Source organism: Leptodactylus fuscus, chromosome 5 (assembly GCF_031893055.1).
Source record: "Leptodactylus fuscus isolate aLepFus1 chromosome 5, aLepFus1.hap2, whole genome shotgun sequence".
NCBI lineage: Eukaryota > Metazoa > Chordata > Amphibia > Anura > Leptodactylidae > Leptodactylus > Leptodactylus fuscus.
Genome location: NC_134269.1, coordinates 24,296,495 through 24,322,912, shown reverse-complemented (window position 1 = coordinate 24,322,912; position 26,418 = coordinate 24,296,495). Strand labels below are relative to the sequence as shown.

The 26,418-nt window shown below is 48.4% G+C and overlaps 1 protein-coding gene across 2 annotated transcripts in view; it reads right to left on the bottom strand.

The window, feature by feature from the left end:
- The window catches only part of OLFM2 (olfactomedin 2), a 273,626-nt gene that overhangs the window by 80,193 nt on the left and 167,015 nt on the right, over positions 1-26,418 (bottom strand). The gene's annotated exons all lie outside the window — the stretch shown is intronic.

The following is a 26,418-nucleotide window of genomic DNA, read 5'->3' as shown; positions in this document are numbered from 1 at the left end:
TGGGGGGGGAAATGCTCGTTTCAGGGGTAGGCAACATTCAATCAAATTACACTTACCAAGTCCACGAGTGAGGGTCGGGCTGGATCCTCCGAGAAGTCTTCTCCATGCAGCATCCCCGCGGTGTCTTCCGGCTCTGAATTCACTCTACCAGGCATCGGGCCTGGGCAGAGCTGACTGCGCATGCCCGCACTACAAGAAAATGGCCGCTTACAATCAAAGCAGCCATTTTCATGTAGCGCGGGCATGTGCAGTCGGCTCTGCCCAGGCCCGATGCCTGGCAGAGTGAATTCAGAGCCGGAAGACGCAGTAGGGAAGCTGCACGGAGAAGACTTCTAAAGGTAGGAGAAGAACCAGCGTTGATTGGCCGACTGTATAGCATTCGGCCAATCAATGCTGGTTCTGCATCGAACTTTTCCATTCGAATAGCGAGTGGTACTCGATCGAGTACGAGTATTTCGAATACCGTAGTATTCGATCGAATACCTACTCGATCGAATACTACTCGCTCATCTCTAGTGAAGTGTAGTTACACATACCTTATAAAAAGTACTCTGAAAAATATCCTCTCTGAGTCTAAGGGCCTTGATCGACCTTCATTAAGCCTACCCCTTATAGTATGATACAGATAACGCCAAGAGTTACTCGTATGCCTGGAGTGGCCCTTGTCGGAGCACCCATGTATTCTGGGCTGCTGCTAGTGAAGAGCGGCTACCAGAGCCCAGGAGTGCTGCGGGTGTGCGCCCAGTAAATTTTGCACTTGAGAAAGGGTTTTGTAACCCGAAACGCGTTGTGCTACACTGCTTTTTATCCTTTGCAATAAAAGAGTTGTTGTTTACTTGGAACAATCGATCAACCTTGTTTATTGGCTACCAGTGAGCATGGAGTCCCTGCTGTGGATCAAGATCCACTCCATCTATGTCCAGTATGATTGGCGGAGAACTGAAAACCACCATGTGCGAGTCCTGAGCTCACTTCAGGGTCATAGGAACCATCACCTATACAGTCTAAAATGTATTACTCTATTCACACAATACCGGCACTGATGAAGGAAAATACCCCAAGTCATGTCATGAGGCTTCCTGAAAATCAGCAGTACCTTAGCACTAGAAGCATAGTTTGTATTTTTCATCCAAGAAAACCAATTTGCATATTCTTCCCCAAAATTATTAGTCAAACATTTTTTTATTGCCCTCTCATTTTCAATGGGGTGATGGGAGGGTTGCATTACCAGTTTTATATACCTCCCAATGCTACTCTGAGACCTACTTCTGAGTTGACAAAGGTCACTGTTTTATTTAGTGAACAGAAACTCAGGCTCTCAATGTACTCCTATGAGATCCTCGGACCGAATTCCTTTGGAATACATTGACAACCTGAGTTCCAGTTCATAGAATAAGACAGTGACCTCGGCAACTCGGAAGCATTTCACATGGGGCAATGCCTGGGGATATATCTGTTTAACCCTCACACCACCCCATGGAACCACTTACTTAGAAATTAGAGGAGCAAATAAAAAAGTGGACTGATTCTTTAAGACTCCATTCTCCTGCAAAGACAATCTCCGCAAGAAGACATAGTTCTCCTCCTGACCCACACAGGGCCAAATAGTTTGCCATTGCTTTGGTTTTCAGTTTTACCACTCCGGTGGCAGATTTTGTGCAGCCTATAGATGACATCGTAGGCGTCATTCATGTCAATCTATGGGCCAAGAATAGTCTTTATAATGGTTGACCAGGACACTTAGACAGTCAGAATGTGAAGAACTTTTCTGGTCAAACTCAATGGTCCACTGACATCTACTGTAAACTCGGAGCTCTTTCCCGTATAGATTTTGACTGTATTTTGTTGGATTTTAGAGATGAGTGAACAGTAAAATGTTCGATATTCGATATTTGTTTCAAGTAGCCCCTCAATATTCGACTACTCAAATCGAATATCGAATCCTATTATACTCTATGGGGGAAAAATGCTCGTTTCAGGGGTAGGCAACATTCGATCAAATTGAACTTACCAAGTCCATGAGTGAGGGTCGGGCTTACAGTCAATGCGCCCATTTTCTTGTAGCGTGGACATGCGCCCAATGCCTGGCAGAGTGAATTCAGAGCCAGAAGACGCCGCGGGGAAGCTGCACGGAGAAGACTTCTAAAGGTAGAAGAACCAGCGTTGATTGGCCGACTGTATAGCATTCGGCCAATCAACGCTGGTTCTGCATCAAATTTTTCCATTCGAATAGCGAGTAGTATTTGATCGAGTACGAGTATTTCGAATACCGTAGTATAATACCTACTCGATCGAATACTACTCACTCATCTCTATTGGATTTCCCATACAGATTTCATATTATAAAATCGCTGGATTTCCCATATACATATAATACTGTATTTCATTGGATTTCCCGTTCAATTCACTGATTGAATATCCGTTCTGTTCATGCAGCTCGTGAGAAAATTTCTTCCACCTGAATGAAAACAACTGTTCTTTCCTCTTGGCCGATTTATAATACTGTAAATACCGAACCCTTCACACAATCCTCCGTAAGCTAACAGAAAATTAATTATGATTCATTCAGCAAGAAACTTCTAAATGGCACAGGTGCTCAGACATGACAACCGAGATACGCCGGGAATGTTTGCAGCTGTAGACGTTTTCGAGTTGGCGCGATGCAATGATGTGTGTAGATGAAATAAAACCTTCACTTTAGTAAAAAATATGTGACCTTACCCTTAGTCTTGTGATTTGATGGCGACCAAATGATTCATAATTGATGACTAAGTATCTACAGTTTATAGGTCTTTTTGTTCAGACCGAGACCTCTGAGATTGGGAAGAAATCTGGGCAACCAAATCATTTTGAATTGGGTTTGCTTCAAATTTTCAAAAATTTCAGGTTCGGTTTGGGGCGATTATTCTATGTCAAAGTGCATCATTGACCTACCGTGAGTGACCACTGAGGCACAATCACAGGCCTCGGTGGCAATATGGTGGCCAGAAGACATGGCGGACAGCCCAGAAGAAAATTGGAATATCTGAGTTTGCAAAGTTCATAAAAGGAAAGTGTTTTTTTGACTTTTTACCTTCCCTGGTCTCTGAGTATTATATTTTAAGATCGGAGGCACAGTTAAACACGGCTGCTACATTTGTCATTAACCCACTGAGCAGTGGCGTAACTAGGAATGGCGGGGCCCCGTGGTGAACTTTTGGCATGGGCTCCCCCCCCCCAACCGACGCCGAAGACCTCGACCGACCCCTCCTCCGCACTCTATTATGTCCCCTAGTAAGCCCTGCACACAGTATTATGTCCATTAGTGTCCCCGCACACAGTATTATGCCCCATAGTGGCCCCTGCACACAGTATTATCCCTCATAGTGGCCCCTGCACACAGTATTATCCCCCATAGTGACCCCTGCACACAGTATTATCCCCCATAGTGGCCCCTGCACACAGTATTATCCCCCATAGTGGCCCCTGCACACAGTATTATGTCCATTAGTGGCCCCTGCACACAGTATTATCTCCCTTAGTGGCCCTGCACACAGTATTATCCCCCATAGTGGCCCCTGCACACAGTATTATCCCCCATAGTGACCCCTGCACACAGTATTATCCCCCATAGTAGCCCCTGAACACAGTATTATCCCCCATAGTGTCCCCTGCACACAGTATTATCCCCAATAGTGGCCCCTGTCACCGGGCCCCCTTATGGCCCGGGCCCTGTGGCAGCCGCCTCCGCTGCCTCTATGGTAGTTACGCCCCTGCCACTGAGCATATTTGGTGATAGAGCATACCGAGTCGCATGCGGAGCCCTTTATAAATGGAGATAGTTGGCCTCCACTAAGCAGCCTCAACAACCCCCATATGTCTCATGTAGGTAAATATCAGTGTGTTGACAAAAATGTAACAAACGTTGTTTGTGTCTAGATTGTCTGCATAGTAGACACTAAGTATTGGGGTCTGATGTAGGTTATGGGTGTGCTGAGGGACGTGAAGTATTGTTCGGGTGTAATACAAGTTATACAATAGCAAGCCTAGGGGTATTTGATAGACTCTTGGCCATCATGACAATGGATCACCAACCCTATGGCTCTCTGGAGGGTAGTGAATGCGACCTAACATCTAAATGGCTAACACTCCCGATCAGTGCCGTCATTGTATGGCTGTTAGGGACAAATACTTCCTGTAATATACAGCCAGCACCAACCACATATGGTGAGGGTTCAGCTCCTGAGGCCCCGCCATAATTTCCACCTGACATTATGATATAGAGACTCTGTGTCCTACCATACAGGATCTGCGCACATGACACTGCCATATAAATGAAGCTTGAAGTACAAAATACACGATCTCCATCCTAGACGGTAGATCATTTGATCAGTGCCGCAGGGTTATGAGAAAATGAATTCTACTAGTTCAAGAGCAAGGAACATCACTAAAATGTAAGGTTGAGGTCTATAAACTCCACTAAGTCCTTCTTTGATGTTCTTCAATCAGGTTAGCTCTTTGCACATTTTTCTTTACAAAAAAAAAGCCTCACATTATAATTTTATTTTCTGGTAATATCCAACTATATATTTGAAATGTGATTTTTTTAAAAAATTTTATATAATTTTGGAAGGTGTTATGGCAGACTGTATTGAGATTCTGCCAGTTTATTCGGAGCTCTGATCTTCCAAGGAAATCCCTGCTTCTATATTGAGATAGGTTTATGGATCTTAAAAAGACATATCATGCTGACCCAGACCAGTCTCATCTACCCGTTTTGAACCTTGTCTTTTGGGGCAAGTGTGTTATACTTGACCACTAGAGATGAGCGAGTAGTACTCGCGTAGGTATTCGATCGAATACTACGGTATTCGAAATATTCGCACTCGATCGAGTACCACTCGCTGTTCGAATGTAAAAGTTCGATGCAGAACCAGCATTGATTGGCCGAATGCTATACAGTCGGCCAATCAACGCTGGTTCTTCTCCTACCTTTAGAAGTCTTCTCCGTGCAGCGTCCCTGCAGCGTCTTCCGGCTCTGAATTCACTCTGCCAGGCATCGGGCCTGGGCAGAGCTGACTGCTCATGTCCGCTTGTAGTGGGGGCATGCACAGTCGGCTCTGCCCAGGCCCGATGCCTGGCAGAGTGAATGCAGAGTCGGAAGATGCCGCGGAGACGCTGCATGGAGAAGACTTCTCGGAGGATCCAGCCCGACCCTCACTCGTGCACTTGGTAAGTATAATTTGATCGAACGTTGCCTACCCCTGAAATGAGCATTTTCCCCCCATAGACTATAATAGAGTTCGATATTCGATTCGAGTAGTCAAATAGTGAGGGGCTACTCAAAACGAATATCGAACCTCGAACATTTTACTGTTCGCTCATCTCTATTGACCACTCATCCAGAGCTTACTCTTTATATGGAGATAGGAGATCAGTTTCTACTATGTGGCTGACTTCTTGTGAACTTCAGGATTACATAATCATCTACAAAATTTTCTCTCAGACTCCTCCTCACCAAGCTTTATCCTCCTTGTTCCTCTGAATTCTCCTCTATAACTTCTTCCCTATCTAAGAAACTAAAAGTAACATAAGTCTATCCAAAAGTAGGTGCATCCATACAATGATCAGCTGCAGAATTGTAAAAACTCTACTATCTGAGAGTGCTGTGTGCAGAATCTCCTGTGTACTTTCATGAGATGCAATGTTCTTCATTACTCCCGCTTTTTTTTTTTTTTTTTTTTTTTTTTTGCCTGCGCCTGCCTAGTGTGTGGCTGCATGTGTTTACAGCTGCTGAAACTAAACTGATCTTTCTCTATCCCGTCCTTTTTTCTTCACTTTTTTCTATTACTATAAGGAGTATTAGTATAAGAACTTACCATGGGCTGGAATTTGATGCAGAAACTTTTATAAAGAAATCCTTTTTGAGCCTTTTTGTCTGAAGCATGCCTCCACACAGACAAGGAAGACTGGTTTACACTAAGGAGACACTATTACACCTTAGAAGCATGCTGCAGGACAAGCTGGACAAGCATGCTCTTACCATCCCCCACGAACTAATAAGGAGACTTAGAAAACGCAGAAAACGCGGAAAACGAGCCGGCATACTGAGACGCGAAGGAAGAAAACGCAAAAAGCATGTGATCCCGTCCATCATTATGGGGAATGTGAGATCAATTGTGAATAAGATGGATGAACTGACAGCACTGACCAGACATCAACAGGAGTTTCGTGAGTGCAGTATGATGCTGTTTACAGAGACTTGGCTTACTGAAATCACTCCGGACATACTTGCCTCCGTGGAGGGCTTCAAACTTCTTCGGGCGGACAGAACACTGGAGAGCGGTAAGCGAATAGGCGGAGGAATTGCAATATTTGTCAATGAGAGATGGTGTAATCCAGGACATATTGTGGTTAAGAAACAATTGTGTGGAAAGGATATTGAACTGCTAGCCGTGGGCATGAGACCTTTTTACCTGCCAAGGGAACTATCACATGTTATCGTACTAGCTGCATATGTCCCCCCCTCTGCTAAAGCTGACGCTGCCTGTGAAGTCCTCCATGCTGTTGTGAGTGAGCTGCAATCATCTCACCCCCATGCTCTGCTCCTAGTGTCTGGAGACTTCAACCATGTCTCAGCATCCACTCTACCAGGCTTCACACAGTATGTAACCTGCCATACAAGAGACAACAAGACGCTGGACTTGCTCTTTGCCAATGTAAGGGATGCATATAACTCATCTGCCCTACCACCCCTAGGCAGATCAGATCACAACCTGGTACATCTGCGACCCACATACATTCCACTGGTGCGCAGAGAACCGGCGGTTACCCGTACCGTGAAGATTTGGTCAGAGGGAAGTGTCGAGTCTCTAAGGGACTGCTTTGATATAACTTTATGGGAAGTGTTTCAAGACTCATTTCCAGAGGACATTGAGGGACTCACACATTGCATAACGGACTACATTAATTTCTGTGTGGACAGCACGGTACCAACTAGGAAGGTGAGGTGTTTCTCCAATAACAAACCATGGATTAACTCTGAGATTAAAACTCTCCTCAAGCAAAAAAAGAGAATTTTTAGGTCTGGGGACAAAGATGGCCTGGGGGCGGTTCAGAAACAGCTGAGACAATTGATCAGGGAAGGGAAAGCCAACTACAGACGGAAGATGGAGCTACAGATGGGGGAGGGTAGAATCTCTGAGGTGTGGGACAGCCTTAAGGCAATTTCAGGACACAAGGAAAAGACAGGGCACCGAACAGTAGGGGACAGGAAGTGGCTTAACGAGCTTAATCTATTCTTCAATAGATTCGACTCCAAGCAAATGCTCCCTCCACCAGCATGTCAGCCAACCGCCCTCCCCTCACACACCAAGACCCAACCCCCACCGACCTGCGGTCAACTGCAATCTGACTATCTGATCCTGCAGGAGTCTCAGGTGTGTAAGGAAATGAAGAATATTAGAGCGAACAAAGCGGGGGGACCTGATGGTATAAGCGCAAGAGTTCTTAAAATGTGCAGTGACCAGCTGTGTGGTATTATAACGCACATGTACAATATGAGCCTGGAGCTGGGGGTGGTACCTCAACTGTGGAAAACATCTTGCGTGGTACCAGTCCCAAAGAAACCCAACCCGATGGGCTACAATGACTACCGACCTGTAGCACTGACATCCCACCTGATGAAGGTCCTAGAGAGACTGGTCCTGACACACCTACGCCCCCTAGTGAGCTCCGCTCTGGACCCCCTCCAGTTTGCCTACCGGCCAGGCATTGGGGTAGATGATGCCATCATCCACCTTCTTCATAGAGCTCTCTCTCACCTGGAGAAACCCGGGAACACTGTGAGAATAATGTTCTTTGATTTCTCCAGTGCGTTCAACACCATTCAGCCAGGGCTACTGAGGGAGAAGCTGAACCTTGGTGGTGTGGACCATCACCTGTCCAACTGGATCCTAGACTACCTGACAAACCGCCCTCAGTATGTGAGAGCCCAGGACTGTGTGTCTGACACTGTGATCTGTAGTACGGGGGCACCTCAAGGTACAGTTCTTGCCCCATTCCTCTTCACACTGTACACTGCTGACTTCAGGCACAACTCATCCAGCTGTTACTTACAGAAGTACTCCGATGACTCTGCTATAGTCGGTCTTATCACTGATGGCGATGATAGGGAATACAGAGACTTAAACCGGGATTTTGTTGAATGGTGCCAGCAGAACCAGCTCAGGATTAATGCTGGGAAGACCAAGGAGATGGTGGTGGACTTTAGTAAATGGAGAGGTGCTCCGACCCCGGTGGAGATCCAAGGAACATGTATTGAGATAGTCAGGACCTATAAGTACCTGGGCGTGCTCCTCAATAATAAACTAGACTGGGCTGATCACCTGGAGGCGCTGCACAGAAAGGGCCACAGCAGACTCTACCTGCTCAGGAGGCTGAGGGCCTTCGGAGTCCGGGGGACACTTCTTAGGGCCTTCTTCAACTCTGTGGTTGCCTCAGCCATCTTTTTCGGTGTGGCCTGCTGGGGAAGCAGTATATCAACCAGGGACAGAAATAGACTTGACAGGCTGATCAGGAGGGCCAGCTCTGTCCTGGGGAGCCCCTTGGACCCAGTACAGGTGGTGGGTGACAGAAGGATACTGTCTGTGGTGACCTCCATGCGGGAGAACAAATCCCACCTCATGTATGGGACCCTGATGGGACTTGGCAGCACTGTAAGCGACCGTCTGCTTCACCCCAAGTGTGAGAAGGAGCGCTATCGCAGGTCCTTCCTTCCAACCGCGACCAGGCTGTATAATCTACATCAGACCAAACGAAGAGCTCTCCGCACAGAGAACTAATGATTATGAGGATGACCATGAGGTCTTCCTCTTTCTCTTCTGTTTTTCCTTAGCTGCCATGGACTCCTAGTATATCTTCTCTTCTCAGCTTATCTGTGTCTACGTCTGTAACATATTACTCTGTATTATCCTGTATCTGTATTACTATGCTGCTGTAACACGATGAAATTTCCCCAAGGTGGGACTATTAAAGGATTATCTTATAAGAGCTGAAAGAGATAAACCTATCAGAAGCAGGAGGCAGGGAAGACAGGCTGAAACGGTATTAAATAGGAATACACTGTAACTCCACCGGTAGAGGTATGGCTCTCCTTCTGTATCTGCAAAGCCAGAGTCACCATAGGAAATGTACTGCATTAGGGGAGCGGCATCAGACTCCGACTTCATCAGTCTCTGTGCCAGAATTATACGCAGAGCAAATTCAAATGAAAACTAAAATGAATAAGATTTGTAGATTTCAACATATTTGCAAACAATTCTAATTTGTATCAATTTGTTTCTCAGATTAGATTGAAAATCATTTGCTTTGCTATATTTATCAAATCCTTCCCGGAAATTTAATTAAGTAGACGATACTTACATCTCTTTTAAGAGGTTCTGCCTAATTGTGGTAATGTAGTGGATTACCCGGTAGACACGCGTGACAATCCTATGTCTCCATCCTTCACAATCTGGAGGCATCTAACTGGCTTACTCAAAGCCTGTACACAAAGGCACTTGACCTTGACCAAAATGTTCCATATTAGATTAATATTATAATAAGGGCCTGGAAGATTTCAGTTAAAAGAGAAGAGTAAGATTTCTCATTAATTATTACGACAATAGTCTTATTTTTCTTTGGCACAATAAAGGGGAACCCAGCTTATCTGACCATCCTGCCGATAAATAGGTTAGGGTCACCAGAATCAGATGGTCTTTTCCCCTTGTGGGTCAATATTCCCATTGCTGAGATAGTGATGTTTTTGTCAATAGTGTTGCCATTTACCTTTTAAGAATGATGGCACCACCCCGTTGCCACAAAGACCTAATTTGCATATTGACAAAAAACAGCAACATCTGGGCAATGGAAGCCCCCATTCACAAGGCAAAGTATTGTTTGATTCAGGTGACCCTAACTTATATATCTGAGGGGCTGGGGGTATTATGCTGGGTTTTGGTGAGAGACTCCTTTGGAGTAAATTTTAGAATTTTAGACAGCGCCGGACCTCCCATGAGGCGACCTGAAGCGAGTGCTTCAGGCGGCGCTATGTCAGGACCCCAGGGAGGGCGGCATTTTTGATTACCTAAGCCAGTCCAGGACAAGCTGTCCTGGACTGGCTTAGCACCGAGCGGTGGTTTGGGGAGGCCACTGGAGCAGCGCTGCTCCAGCAGCCTCCCCTCACGCTCAGGCAGAGAGCAGGTCCTATCCGTGCCTGCTCTCTGCCTGCAAACGGCGCTAAGCCCTGCCCCTTCTCTCCGCCGCGCCCCCTTCGCTCAGTCACGCCCCTTCGCTCCGCCCCCTCCTCACGGGGTGGGGCGGCTTTCTGTTGTTCGCCTCGGGCGGCGAAAGGGGTAGGTTCACCCCTGATTTTAGATACATTTTCCACCACATTCGTCAAGGGGTGTTGCCCAGTGGGAAACGGGTGTGGCTTAATGGAAATAGGTCATGACTGGTGTACAGCATATCATTCTTAAAAAATTCCCCTGTTGTTTGAAGATTGAAAAATGATGCAGATCCATTAAGTCCGACCTATAATCCTACAGTATTTATCCGGAGAAAGGTAAACACTAGAGATGAGCGAGTAGTGTTCGATCGAGTAGGTGTTCGATCGAATACTACGGTATTCGAAATACTCGTACTTGATCGAACACTACTAGCTGTTCGAAGTTTAAGGTTCGATGCAGAACCAGCGTTGATTGGCAGAATGCTATACATTGCCAATCAACCCTGGTTCTTCTCTTACCTTTCCGAAGTCTTCTCCATGCTGCGTCCCCGCGTCCTCTTGCAGGTGGAAGTCGGCTCTGCTCAGGCGTCGAGCAGAGTGAATTCCACCCGGAAGAGGACGCGGAGACCCTGCGCCGGGAGAAAACTTCAAGCAGAATCCAGCCCGACCGTCACTCGTGGTCTTGGTAAGTATGATTTTATCGAATGTTGCGTACCCCTGAAATGAGCATTTCCCCCCATAGACTATAATGGGGTTCGAAATCCGTTCGAACTGTTGAACAGTGTGCGGCTGTTCAAACGGATTTCGAACCTCAGACATTTTAGTGTTCGCTCATCTCTAGTAAACACCCATATAAGGTGGATGTCAATGACACCATGTTAATGGAAAAATTATTGAAATTGGAACAGAACGGAATATTGACTCAACCCCTCAACCCCAAAAATCTAATTCCCATAACTTAGATTAATTATACCCTTATCCTATCTATCTATCTATCTATCTATCTATCTATCTATCTATCTCCTATCTATCTATCTATCTATCTATCTATCTATCTATCTATCTATCTATCAGTCTATCTATCTATCTATCTATCTATCAGTCTATCTATCTCCTATCTATCTATCTATCTATCTATCTATCTCCTATCTATCTATCTATCTATCTATCTATCTATCTATCTGTCTATCAGTCTATCTATCTCCTATCTATCTATCTATCTATCTATCTATCTATCTATCTATCTATCTCCTATCTATCTATCTATCTATCTATCTATCTATCTATCTATCTACCCCATTTAATAATCTAGTTGTACACTATATACATGCAAACTTATTTGTATACAGCCGGATTCAACCCAAATTTTCCAAAAGTTTTTAGGTTTGGCCCAAGCCCAATACATTTGAGGTTTGTCACTGTCACGGAGCGAAGGTATATGTCTTCCTCCGGAAGGTCTTTTGAATCAACACGGACGCAAGAGGTCGGGAGACAACAGCAATTTATTGTAATCCACAAAGTTAGTAGCCGGCGGCGGTCACATCAACCGTAATAACAATAAGTCCACAGAAGTCACAATCCAATGATAGCTTTGGTTCCTTGGTCCTGTAACTAAATCCTGGCTCTCTGCAGAGCTGTGCACAGGCCGGCTAACTCATACTAACTGCTAGCTACATCTACAGTCCTATGAAAAAGTTTGGGCACCCCTATTAATCTTAATCATTTTTAGTTCTAAATATTTTGGTGTTTGCAGCAGCCATTTCAGTTTGATATATCTAATAACTGATGGACACAGTAATATTTCAGGATTGAAATGAGGTTTATTGTACTAACAGAAAATGTGCAATATGCATTAAACCAAAATTTGACCGGTGCAAAAGTATGGGCACCTCAACAGAAAAGTGACATTAATATTTAGTAGATCCTCCTTTTGCAAAGATAACAGCCTCTAGTCGCTTCCTGTAGCTTTTAATCAGTTCCTGGATCCTGGATAAAGGTATTTTGGACAAACAATTCAAGTTCAGTTAAGTTAGATGGTCGCCGAGCATGGACAGCCCGCTTCAAATCATCCCACAGATGTTCAATGATATTCAGGTCTGGGGACTGGGATGGCCATTCCAGAACATTGTAATTGTTCCTCTGCATGAATGCCTGAGGATTTGGAGCGGTGTTTTGGATCATTGTCTTGCTGAAATATCCATCCCCGGCGTAACTTCAACTTCGTCACTGATTCTTGAACATTATTCTCAAGAATCTGCTGATACTGAGTGGAATCCATGCGACCCTCAACTTTAACAAGATTCCCGATGCCGGCATTGGCCAAACAGCCCCAAAGCATGATGGAAACTCCCCCAAATTTTACAGTGGGTAGCAAGTGTTTTTCTTGGAATGCTGTTTCTTTTTGGACGCCATGCATAATGCCTTTTTTTATAACCAAACAACTCAATTTTTGTTTCCAAAATGAAGCTGCCTTGTCCAAATGTGCTTTTTCATACCTCAGGCAACTCTATTTGTGGCGTACGTGCAGAAACGGCTTCTTTCTCATCACTCTCCCATACAGCTTCTATTTGTGCAAAGTGCGCTGTACAGTTGACCGATGCACAGTGACACCATCTGCAGCAAGATGATGCTGCAGCTCTTTGGAGGTGGTCTGTGGATTGTCCTTAACTGTTCTCACCATTCTTCTTCTCTGCCTTTCTGATATTTTTCTTGGCCTGCCACTTCTGGGCTTAACAAGAACTGTCCCTGTGGTCTTCCATTTCCTTACTATGTTCCTCACAGTGGAAACTGACAGGTTAAATCTCTGAGACAACTTTTTGTATCCTTCCCCTGAACAACTATGTTGAACAATCTTTGTTTTCAGATCATTTGAGAGTTGTTTTGAGTAGCCCATGATGCCACTCTTCAGAGGAGATTCAAATAGGAGATCAACTTGCAATTGGCCACCTTAAATACCTTTTCTTATGATTGGATACATCTGGCTATGAAGTTCAAAGCTCACTGAGGTTACAAAACCAATTTTGTGCTTCAGTAAGTCAGTAAAAAGTAGTTAGGGGAATTCAAATCAATAAAATGATAAGGGTGCCCATACTTTTGCACCGGTCAAATTTTGGTTTAATGCATATTGCACATTTTCTGTTAGTACAATAAACCTCATTTCAATCCTGAAATATTACTGTGTCCATCAGTTATTAGATATATCAAACTGAAATGGCTGTTGCAAACACCAAAATATTTAGAACAAAAAATGATTAAGATTAATAGGGGTGCCCAAACTTTTTCATAGGACTGTATATACTAAACTGTTACTTCCTATATCTGGGGGTGGGAAGGGCTGAGTCACAGATCCTTCCCCCCTCACCTATGCCAAGGAGAGCAGACTCCTTGTCTCTTTTGAACAATGCACAGTCCAACATCTTCTTGGAGACACGGATCAGATTATCTCCACCCATTGTCCTCACTGGTCCTCACTAGTTAGAGGGATTTGCATACAATGTGCTAACACACTAGACCCTAATCAGCCAACTACACACTGATGTTTACAACAGGTTAGAGAATACATTCCACATGAAATATATATTACACATTGCCTATTGCCGGACTCTAACCATCCCGTGACAACCCCTCCCCCTCTCAAAACATGTGCATGACACAATTGGCCTACACAGGTAAATTGGGGAATGCACATCAGTCTCTATAGCTCATATTTCCTCCTGCTGGGATAACCCATCTGTGTTCTGGTGTTGGTTCCCTCGGCGGTACTGAATGGTAAAGTTGTAGGGTTGAAGGGCTGGCATCTGTCAGAAAATCCGGTGGATCCATGTTGGCGTCTCTCTGAGCTTGGCTTCGGGTCACTGCTCCCACAAAGTGGCACTGTAGATTTCCAACATCGTTGCCTAACAGAACATCGGCCGGCAGCCCGCTCATCACACCAATTGTGCATCGTTTTGGTCCATAACCATAGTCGAGTTCCACGGTAGCTTTAGGAATACGTCTTTGAGTACCCCCTGCTAACTTGATAGAAATGCCAGGGCCCTCCTCTAGGGCCTCGGGTCGCACAACTCGGGGGTCCGCTACCGTTAGGAAAGCTCCCGAGTCCCGGAATCCAACAACTGTTCGGCCATCCAGTAGGACCTCCTGCAAGTGCTTCCTCTGAAGGTTTGCGGGATGTGTGGCGGAAGGCTGAATCCCATAGACCCCTGGAGGTGGAACAGATGGGTCATTCATGGAGTCATCTGGAAATGGGGCCAAACTTTCTGTCCTAGGGGTGGTTCCCAGGTAGTGAATAGGCCGGGATGCCACGGTGGCCCGTGCCCCCATGTTAGCAGGGCAACTAGCTTGAAAATGTCCAGGCCGCCCGCACCCAAAACATCTGCGCTCTAGCATTCTTCCAGTGGGTCGTTGTCTAGGGACAGGGTTGTTCATAGCTGGAGGCCGATGGGCTGGGGCAGGGGTAGAGGGGGAATTGTAATCCTGAGGCCGGACACGAAAGGTGGGTGGCTGGCTGAAGGGTGTCTGGCGGACTGTGGTAGTTTTCCGCTCCTCTGCAAACAACCTCTTCCACTGCGGCTTGATGGTCAGGCCCTCATCTGCAAGAGAAGCAGCTTGCTCAACTGTGGCTGGGTTCCTTTCCAGCACCCACTCACGGATCTCAGCGGGGCACTGGAAAAAGAACTGTTCCTTAAGTATGACTTGGAGGATCTGATCGACTGTGACAGCCTCCTCTCCTTCTAGCCAGCGCTTGCATGCTTGCTTCAACTTGTGGGCGAACATGTGGAAGGAGCTTCCCCCATTGTAAGACAAAGAGCGGAACTGAACTCGGTAGGTCTCTGGAGTGACTGCATAATACTTCTGCACCGCTCTTTTAATGGCCTCATAGTCCCGCTGATCACTAGGGTCCATGGCTCTGAGAGCTTCCGCAGCCCCATCTCGTAGGTGTCCCACCAGATACTGGACCCAATCCTTCTCTGGGACTTCCATCAGGCGGCACTGGTGTTCGAAGTCCTGAAAATATCCATCAACATCCCCAGCCGCTTCCTCAAAGGTCTTGAAGTGTTTATGGGAGACATATGGTGGTTCTCTCACTGTTGGGCTGGGGGTCGACGTTTGATTATAATTCCTCATAGTTATCTCAGCCATTCGCATTTCATGCGCCATTCTTTCCTTTTCATGCGCCATTCTCTGTTCCTCCTTCTCCGTTTCCTGAGCCCTCTGTAATGCTCTACTCCTTTGCTCTGCAGTTGCTTCTAGCCCCAGCACTGCCAATTCCTCCTCATACAAAACAACCCATCTGCTCTTTTGGGTCTGTACCTGCCACTCCTGTATCTCTCCAGTCTCCTGGGGGCAGCCCTCCTCATGGTCGCTTTGCAGGGTCATCTCCTCCAGTGCCTCGATCAGTTGCTCTTTCGTTCTTCCCTGGTAACTCAGGTTTAGTTCCCGGGCCCTTAATTTTAGACTTGCCATAGTCCAGTTCCTGTATTCTGAGGTTGTGGCTCCATTAATCGCTGGGCTGCTGTAGTCCATCTCGCTGTCCGCTGTTGATCCCACCGCTGCCACCAGTTGTCACGGAGCGAAGGTATATGTCTTCCTCCGGAAGGTCTTTTGAATCAACACGGACGCAAGAGGTCGGGAGACAACAGCAATTTATTGTAATCCACAAAGTTAGTAGCTGGCGGCGGTTACATCAACCGTAATAACAATAAGTCCACAGAAGTCACAATCCAATGATAGCTTTGGTTCCTTGGTCCTGTAACTAAATCCTGGCTCTCTGCAGAGCTGTGCACAGGCCGGCTAACTCATACTAACTGCTAGCTACATCTATATACTAAACTGTTACTTCCTATATCTGGGGGTGGGAAGGGCTGAGTCACAGATCCTTCCCCCCTCACCTATGCCAAGGAGAGCAGACTCCCTGTCTCTTTTGAACAATGCACAGTCCAACATCTTCTTGGAGACACGGATCAGATTATCTCCACCCATTGTCCTCACTGGTCCTCACTAGTTAGAGGGATTTGCATACAATGTGCTAACACACTAGACCCTAATCAGCCAACTACACACTGATGTTTACAACAGGTTAGAGAATACATTCCACATGAAATATATATTACACATTGCCTATTGCCGGACTCTAACCATCCCGTGACAGTCACCCATGAAACTTTCTTATACTCTGGAATCTCATTAGACCCCAGAGTATAATAAGAACAGTTATACTCACTTGGCCTCATCTGATTTGGGCATCCAGTGCCCCCCCAAGTATCTTGTGGTCATGTGGGGTGACACAACGTCATGGTCCAGTGACATCGCTTGAAGAGAACCCAAGGATGCCCAGGAGAGGTGAGGCAAGTGGAGCATAACTGATATTTTTGCCCACCCCCTGCACCTTCATTTATTAGACCCCAGAGTATAATATTAGCACTTCTGGTTCGTTCCAAACACGGACCTCGCAAATATTCATAGAAACAAATCTTGTGAGGTTCCGCCATCTCCATTGTCCACCATTCAACCCTCTCCAGTATCCTTTTAAGAACGTCGATCCCAATACTGAATCTCATATTGGAGATGTGGTCTTATATGGGACTTATAGAGCGGTAGTATTCCATATTACATGACTATAAAAATGGTCTAGTAGAGCCTGTGGCTAACCCCCCAACCCCCTTTTACCTGTACCTACCCATTAAGGACACGGACACAATGGTTGGAAGGAAAGGCCACAGCGGCATTTTATTATTACATCCCTTATATTACCATAAACCACCAAAACCAATAATACACATTTACATTAACATATTGTCATCCCGACATTTGCATATTATTAACATATCATTAACATCTCATTAACATATGTATTACCACCACCCACTACTATAACACTGGAATCCCAAACAATCATGGAAACAGAATCTCCTCCCCTCCTCAAAGGAGGGGCCTCTGAAGGCACCAACCCCAAGACACAGCCAGAACCTCCGCTTATTACCCCCGGCCGTAATGCACCTAGCCCAAGGGCACCGCCATCGGAGGGCAACTCCATCCTGTATCCCCTTACTACAGGACTTGTTCACTAAGCTGGTTTCCCAACCAGTAACCGTCCTAGCGAGTGGGTGAGGATCACCCCTTAGTCCTCCACCCCCGTAGTGCCTCCAAAGACCCCTCCTGTGCACGTCAAGCCGAGGGCGTATGACACCTTATACGCGCTCGTCACCCCACACCCGCACAGCCCGGTCTATGCCGTCCTGAATCCCCAACAACCAAATGTCCATCCCAACCGCATTAAGATGAACACCATCAGAGCGAAAAAGCTCAGGCGAAACAGACTCCAACTCACGATGACGCACAACCAAACCCCCATTCCTAGCCATAAAACGCCCAACCCCTCTGTTAATCTTCACTCTCGCCCTATCAAGGCCCGCGACCGAACGGGCATTGCGCCAGTGCATTCTGGCCACAATGTCCGACCAGACGACAATCAGCCCAGGCATAGACGACCACAGGCGCAGCAGATCCAGCTTAATGTCACGCATCACCTCCCTCGAAGCTCTGACACCCAAGTCATTGCCCCCTGCGTGCACAACTAAAACATCAGGGGGACGATCCATATCAGAATAATACTGCACCTCAGAAAGAAGACGGGACCACAACATTCCCCGGACCCCTAGCCACCTGATCTGCGCCACGGACCTATCAAAACCAAGTTGCCTCCCTGAAGGACGGACAGCAGCACGCGCTCCACCCCAGTAGACGTATGAGTGGCCCACGACCCAGACCAAACATGAAGCCGGATCTGAAAAACACAAAGAAAAACACACCAAAATACAGTAGGCAGCTAAGAAGCCGAACCAATGCGCAAAGAAAATCATCCCACCCTACAGGAGCTGAGGCCGAACGTAAATCTTAAAACGGTCCGACTCCCATCTCCCAATTCGTCGTATCATGTCCTGTGGCAATCCCCAACGCGCAGCCTCGGTCGCGGCGCCTATCCGGAATGAATGTGAGCTATAGTCCCTAGAAGGCAAACCAAGAACCTGAAGCCCCCGCCTCAACACCTGGACAAATTGAAAACGGGACAGACAAGAAGAATCAGCGTGCAATAACAGGGCAAGTCCCCCTTCTGGGCGGACCCGCAGAAACGACTCAAAGTTAGCAACCGGACAAACGGCCGACCCCGGTAGGTGTCGAAGCCGCACTAACAAACCCCTCCCCAGCTGATCCGTTTTGGATTTCCGAATGCGACACACCAACTCATCCCCGGACCTCCAACAATCAGAAAGCAATAAACCGCCGGGACGCCCTCTACTCGGAGACACCAGTTCAGACACACGAAACGCCCCGAAAAAGGCCAAAGAGAAGGCCAAACCAAACAAAACCGCCTCGTATTCTGAACTGCACACCTGTCCCAAAGCCCCCACTAAATCCACTAAAACACGAAATGATATAGGTCGGCGAGAATCCCGAGACCCTGAACCCCTCCGAAAACCTTTAACGGCCTGTCAGACTAAAAAGGACTTAGTAAAATCCCTAAAACCCCGAAACTTGAACCAAAAGGCCAATGCAGCCAACCGCTTAGCCAGGCCCGATGGGGAAACCCCGGAACCAAAAAGAGACCCTACGAAAAACAACAACACCGATTCCCAATCCCCAGGCACCCCATCCCCATAAACCTCCCCCACCAACTGTTCCCATTCAGTCCACACCTGACTATAACCCTTCCAAGTCGAGTCCCCTAGGGACCGCCTCACCAAAGCCATTGCCGTCCTCACACCAACGTCCACAGCTCCCCTGGACAAGGGATGCCAACCGGGTCCGCCTCTGGCGCCACCTCCCGAAACCGGTCCCACTGGAAACGAGAGATGGAGTCAGCAATTACATTCTTAGTCCCTGGTAGGTGTACCGCAACAAAATGAGAATTCAGCTCCAAACCCCGCAAAACCAAGTGACGCAACAACCGTACTACCGGCGGCGAATTAGCAGTTTGGGAATTGATAGCCTGGACCACCCCCATGTTGTCACATTGAAAGCGGACCTTGCGGTTACGCAGCCGCTCGCCCCAGATGACGGTAGCCGCAACAATCGGAAAGAGCTCGAGTAAAGCTAAGTTCCGTACCAGACCCTCCCGCCGCCAACCATCAGGCCACCCGCCGGAACACCATTGACCCTGAAAATAGGCCCCAAACCCAAACGACCCAGACGCATCCGTGAACAGTTCTAGATCCGAGTTGGTGACCGGCGCGGCCCGAACCAGTGATCTCCCATTATAACGCCCCAAAAATTCCCCCCAAACAACCAAATCCTCCCGCAACTCAGCACTCAAACGAATAAAGTGAAAGGGCCGCCGAACACCCGCCGTAGCCGCAGCCAGGCGACGGCAAAACACACGCCCCATGGGCATAATGCGGCACGCAAAATTAAGACGCCCCAGCAGAGATTGTAGATCCCGCAATCGGATCTTCTTCTGCCGTGCCGCCCGCCCCACCAGATCACGCAACTCCACCAACTTGTCCTCCGGCAGCCTGCACTCCATCTGAACCGAGTCTATAACAATACCAAGGAACTTGACCACAGTAGCTGGACCCTCCGTCTTCTCTGGCGCCAACGGTACGCCGAACCAGCGACATAAATCCTCCATAGTTCGCAACAACAAAGGACATACCCACGTCCCTGGGGGGCCAATGAACAAGAAGTCATCCAGGTAGTGCAGCACCGAATCCACCTGAGCGTGCTGCCGCACTACCCACTCCAAGAAGGTGCTGAACTCCTCAAAATAAGCACAGGAGATCGAGCACCCCATGGGGAGGCACAAATCCACATAATAACTATCCTGCCATTTGCACCCCAGTAAGTGGAAGCTATCCAGATGCACAGGGAGAAGACGGAACGCTGCCTCAATATCAGTTTTGGCCAACAAGGCCCCAGGACCATAACGCCGCACCCATGCCAGAGCCGCATCGAACGAAGCGTAAGACACCGCGCACAAATCCGGATCTATACCGTCGTTGACCGACCCCCCATGCGGATGGGAAAGATGGTGGATGAGGCGGAATTTGTTAGGCTCCTTCTTGGGCACCACCCCCAAAGGGGACACCCGCAAACCCTCCAACGGGGGCAGAACAAACGGCCCCGCCATGCGGCCCAATTCCACCTCTTTCACCAGCTTATCCAAAACTACTTCAGGATGTGCCAACGCCGACGCCAGATTTCGCGGCTCCCCCCCAGACCCAACATTAGAACAAGGAATGCAAAACCCGTCAGAAAACCCCTTAAGTAAACGCGCCGCCGCCGCCCTATCTGGGTAAAGCCCGAGAAACTCCGCCATCCTTGCCACCCTCACCGGCGTCGCCCCTCTTTTGGTCAGCATCGCCCCCCTTTCCTTTACCTTTCTTAAAACAGCGGGTGAGGGCATGTGCCCCGCCGCATCCGGAGCACTCGTGTTTAAATTTACAGTCACTGCCGAATTTACAGTGCCCCTCATTGAATTGCCAGCAGCAACCCTTACCTCCGGAGCCCGAACGCCCAGACCCTGAGCCGCCGGCGCCATCCCGAAAGGACTGCCCAGTCGTACTCTTAGGGGCAGCCATTAGCTTCATCCATGAGCTAATGTCCTTATGGTCCCACCGCAAGGAAGGACGAACCGCCATACGCTGCCGAAAATGCTCGTCGTACCGCAGCCATGCATTACCCCCATACACGCGGTACGCTTCGCCTATAGAATCTAAATAGCAGAAAAGGGCCGAACAGCTCTCCGGCGCCTTTTCACCCACGACACTGGCCAAAATGGCAAATGCCTGCAACCAATTAGAGAAGGTGCGGGGGATCAACCGATAACGGCGGCGCTCCTCCTCCTCCTTTTTGCACTCGTCCGGTTTAACCCGGTCCAAGTTAAACTTTTCCAAAGGGAGCAGGGAGAATATCTCCACGTACTCCCTCCTCCAAATCTTCTCCCGTACCTCCTGCTTTAAATGGGCACCCAAGGGGCCCTCAAAGCAAACATACACCTCGCCCTGCGCAGAATCAGCCATCCGGACGTCATCCTTAACCTTATCCGGCGCCACAGCCTCCCCAGAACCACTCACAGGCACACTCCCAACCGCCTCAGGAACCGCGGACTGCCCACTAAGTGCCCCAGACCCAACAGACCCCTGCCCTAGGGAACCCCACACCCCAGCCGGGGAACCCCCACCACGCCCAAGCAATAAACGGACATCCCTAAGTAAAACCTGCATAGTCTCAAACAATTGTCCCCTACCCTCCCCAAAATCCTCCCTCCCAGAAGGGGTGACGTTCAACTCACCAGCTCTATGGGGTTGCGCCCCAGCAGCCGTCCCTTCACTGATGCCGCTGCCTCCAGGCAGCGGAGGAAGTCCATGGGGATCGTCGACCCGAGCCGGCATCAAGCCACTCACGGAGGCAGGAGGATGAACAGAAGAGCTGCGCCTGCAGCAGGCCCGCTCCCCGGGCGTTCTCCGGCTCTGCGCAGCATCAGGACGTAGCAGGGACAGAGGCGCCGCCCCTTCCTCGTCAAGGGAACACTCTTCCACGTCGCTTCCGGATCCGGGGGCGGAGCCAGGAGACGTCGGGCCCGCCCCACTGCCAGCCGCCAGAGGAGAAACCAAAGATGGCCGCCGGCCCTGTACTTCCGGTGCGGCTGCAGCGCAATCCGCATCACTGGAAGCCCGGCGCTCCGACCTAGGCGCCGGGCTGGAGCAGGCGAGAGGCTCCGGCCGACTGCCGGACCTCCGGGATCTACTGGCCCGCCCCCCGCTTGGAGCCTCAGCGGGGGAAGCGGCCGCCTCCAGGGATTCACGTCCACGTCGCGGGGGGGAAGGGGACTCGCGGCGGGACCCCCCCGGTGCCGCCCGCCTAGGCCGCGGGGCCGGATTCCTCCCAGCGCTGCCCCCAGCTGAGGAAAGGCGCCCAGCGGAAGCACGCGCTGAAGGTTCCCTTGCGGGGCTCCGTCTGCTTCTCCTAGGCGGCGGGGAGAGCTCCGGGCTCAGTCTCTCCGGCGGCCGCGCGCGTCTCCTGCGCGGCCGAAGTGCTCCATCAGATGCAGGAGGAACATCTGTACGGGCGGTCCCCAAGCATTCCTGCAGCCATCCAGGACCACGGAGCTCCGCAGCCTGCCGAACCTGCCGCAGAAGTGCATCGATATCCTCGGATAAGGACATGGTGAGTAGGAACAAGTTACTCCAACAGCCTCCTGTCACTAAGTGAGAGTCTGCCAGCATCTATTGTTTATTAAACAATAACTAAACCCCACCTATTGTCCCTTTCCTGACCCCCCTCTGTCCTTTACATGAACCTGTCTGCTCTGCATACCATTTTCTGTCATGTGCCCCCTACACTATCCCTTTGGGTCCGTTCCGTGGGCTTTCTATATTACAAGTTTTTTCTCTCCTTTTACGTATCCTAATTTGCTTTTGCAGCTGCTGCCTGACGTATAATATATATTGTATTACTAGCAGCCATAGAAGACACACAAGTAAACAAACTCTAGTCTATTTCACGTAGCCGTAGCACGAGCGCTTTCTATGGCACCTATGGGACACGCTGATGTTTTTTTGGTTCCTGGCCCAAATGGACAATCTGGCATCAGATTTCTGTTGAAAAGAGAAAATTGCTGCAATTGTAATTACCCTGCAGGAGGATTCGGCTGCCAGCTCACTGTGGACTGCTAGACCTGCAGATTTCTTCTAATAGCGAGTGGTTAGAAACATGCTAAAGAAAGCTGCAAATAGCCGGGATTTGTCCAACAGAAAAGGCACCGGGGACCCCAGACCGGGGGGATTAGAAAGGCTTAAATAGAACCTGTCTCCATAAAATAACCGATTCTGTAAGCCATATTTTAATGTTAAACCTATTTCATTAACAATTTTTGAAACTTTTTATGAAAAAAAACCCACAACATATATATGTATATATATACATATATATATTTGTATATATCAGTGGTGTAACTAGGAGCCCCATGGCGAAGACCCTGACCGACCCCTCCGCATTCCTGTGCTCTTTATTGTTCCCCATAGTGTCCCCTGCACACAGTATTATCCCCCATAGTGGCCCCTGCACACAATATTATCCCCCATAGTGGCCCCTGCACACAGTATTATCCCCCATAGTGGCCCCTGTACACAGTATTATGCACCATAGTGGCCCCTGCACACAGTATTATGTCCCATAGTGACCCCTGCACACAGTATTATGCCCCATAGTGGCCCCTGCACACAGTATTATGCCCCATAGTGGCCCCTGCACACAGTATTATGCCCCATAGTGGCCCCTGCACACAGTATTATGCCCCATAGTGGCCCCTGCACACAGTATTATGCCCCATAGTGGCCCCTGCACACAGTATTATGCCCCATAGTGGCCCCTGCACACAGTATTATCCCCCATAGTGGCCCCTGCACACAGTATTATGTCCCATAGTGTCCCCTGCACACAGTATTATGTCCCATAGTGGCCCCTATACACAGTATTATGCCCCATAGTGGCCCCTATACACAGTATTATGCCCCATAGTGGCCCCTGCACACAGTATTCTGCCCCATAGTGGCCCCTGCGCACAGTATTATGCCCCATATGACCCCTGCACCCAGTATTATGCCACATAGTGGCCCCTGCACACAGTATTATGCCCCATAGTGGGCCCTGCACACAGTATTATGCCCCATAGTGGCCCCTGCACACAGTATTCTGCCCCATAGTGGCCCCTGCACACAGTATTATGCCCCATAGTGGCCCCTGCACACAGTATTATGCCCCATAGTGGCCCCTGCACACAGTATTATCCCCCATAGTGGCCCCTGCACACAGTATTATGTCCCATAGTGTCCCCTGCACACAGTATTATGTCCCATAGTGGCCCCTGCACACAGTATTATGCACCATAGTGGCCCCTGCACACAGTATTATGTCCCATAGTGACCCCTGCACACAGTATTATGCCCCATAGTGGCCCCTGCACACAGTATTATGCCCCATAGTGGCCCCTGCACACAGTATTATGCCCCATAGTGGCCCCTGCACACAGTATTATGCCCCATAGTGGCCCCTGCACACAGTATTATGCCCCATAGTGGCCCCTGCACACAGTATTATGCCCCATAGTGGCCCCTGCACACAGTATTATCCCCCATAGTGGCCCCTGCACACAGTATTATGTCCCATAGTGTCCCCTGCACACAGTATTATGTCCCATAGTGGCCCCTATACACAGTATTATGCCCCATAGTGGCCCCTATACACAGTATTATGCCCCATAGTGGCCCCTGCACACAGTATTCTGCCCCATAGTGGCCCCTGCGCACAGTATTATGCCCCATATGACCCCTGCACCAGTATTATGCCACATAGTGGCCCCTGCACACAGTATTATGCCCCATAGTGGGCCCTGCACACAGTATTATGCCCCATAGTGGCCCCTGCACACAGTATTCTGCCCCATAGTGGCCCCTGCACACAGTATTATGCCCCATAGTGGCCCCTGCACACAGTATTATGCCCCATAGTGGCCCCTGCACACAGTATTATGCCCCATAGTGGGCCCTGCACACAGTATTATGCCCCATAGTGGCCCCTGCACACAGTATTCTGCCCCATAGTGGCCCCTGCACACAGTATTATGTCCCATAGTGTCCCCTGCACACAGTATTATGTCCCATAGTGGCCCCTATACACAGTATTATGCCCCATAGTGGCCCCTATACACAGTATTATGCCCCATACTGGCCCCTGCACACAGTATTCTGCCCCATAGTGGCCCCTGCGCACAGTATTATGCCCCATATGACCCCTGCACCCAGTATTATGCCCCATAGTGGGCCCTGCACACAGTATTATGCCCCATAGTGGCCCCTGCACCCAGTATTATGCCCCACTGGACACCAATGAACAATTAATATACTCCGGGGTCTTTTCTGACCGAGAGGGAATACCAACATAAAAAAAACAATGTTACTTACCTATCTCCGACTCTGCTGCAGTCCTCGGTGGTGTCGGCCATCTTCAATGATCTCCGGGATGTCACATGACCCGGGACGCAGAAAACGCAGGTCCCAGTCATGTGATATCAGGGAGAGTCCAGAAGTAGGCCCAAACCTGCCCGGAGAGGTAAGTAACATGTTTTTTTATGCTACCTTAGCTCCACTGGACCTCTGATCATTATACTCATGGGTCTGAAAAGACCCCCGAGTATAATAATGATGTTTGTGGGGCCCACGGTGTCACTTTCCGATCTCGACCACTGCCAGGATCGGTAAGTAAATAGAGCCCATTACCTGCTGGGGTTAACGGTCTATTAAGAAAAGAAAAAAATGCAGCGGTAGCGGCTGTTGCAGGGCACCTAATGTCCTGGGCTCTGTGGCAGCGACTGTTCCTGCTACCCTGGTAGTTACGCCACATCTTTGCACAGTCACATCATTTACATCACAGACAGGATTACAATAGAGGATAACACCTCTGTTGATAACATGGTTTTAATAAATACATTAAAAAAATTGGCAATACATTTCTTTTAACGGTTGTTATCCAAGACCCCAAAGTAATGGCTTTTCCTTAGGATAGGAGATTAATTTGAGATTAGATTAGAGCCCCGAAACCAATTCTGAGTATGGTGTACAGAACCATCTAACTCAAGTTCCATACTTGCACATTGTCAGACTGGCCCATCAGATGACCACAGGGTTCTTCTTCTAGGACGTAATCGGCCCATGGTCAAGGCTGAGACCAATGACTGTGCCACCAGTGGTCACATGGGCACGCCCAGTGTCATGATACCCATGTCAGAAAAAAGCGAACAATTTGGAATATTTGGGTCCAACCAGGTTGGTACCAACTGATTCCCCCATCTCTATCTATTTCCTAAGGGTTTTTGGAATGTTGGTTTAAGGAACCTCAGTCCAGCACCGACTGCAAATAACAACTGATCGGAGCAGAGGACAAATATTGGGCCCCCTCCAATCTCAAATTAACAACCTATCCTAGGTTATTAATTTTGGGGCTTGAATAATTTAGGCCAAGGCCCCATCTAGCAAAATGGAGGTAAAAAACTACGAAAAAATCAATATTGGAAACACTTGCTAAAATTAACATGCTACGTTTTTCAAAAAAACTTTGTGTTTTTCGAAATGAATTTTTTTGCACAATATGTGGATGAGGTTCAATGAAATCTCATTCCC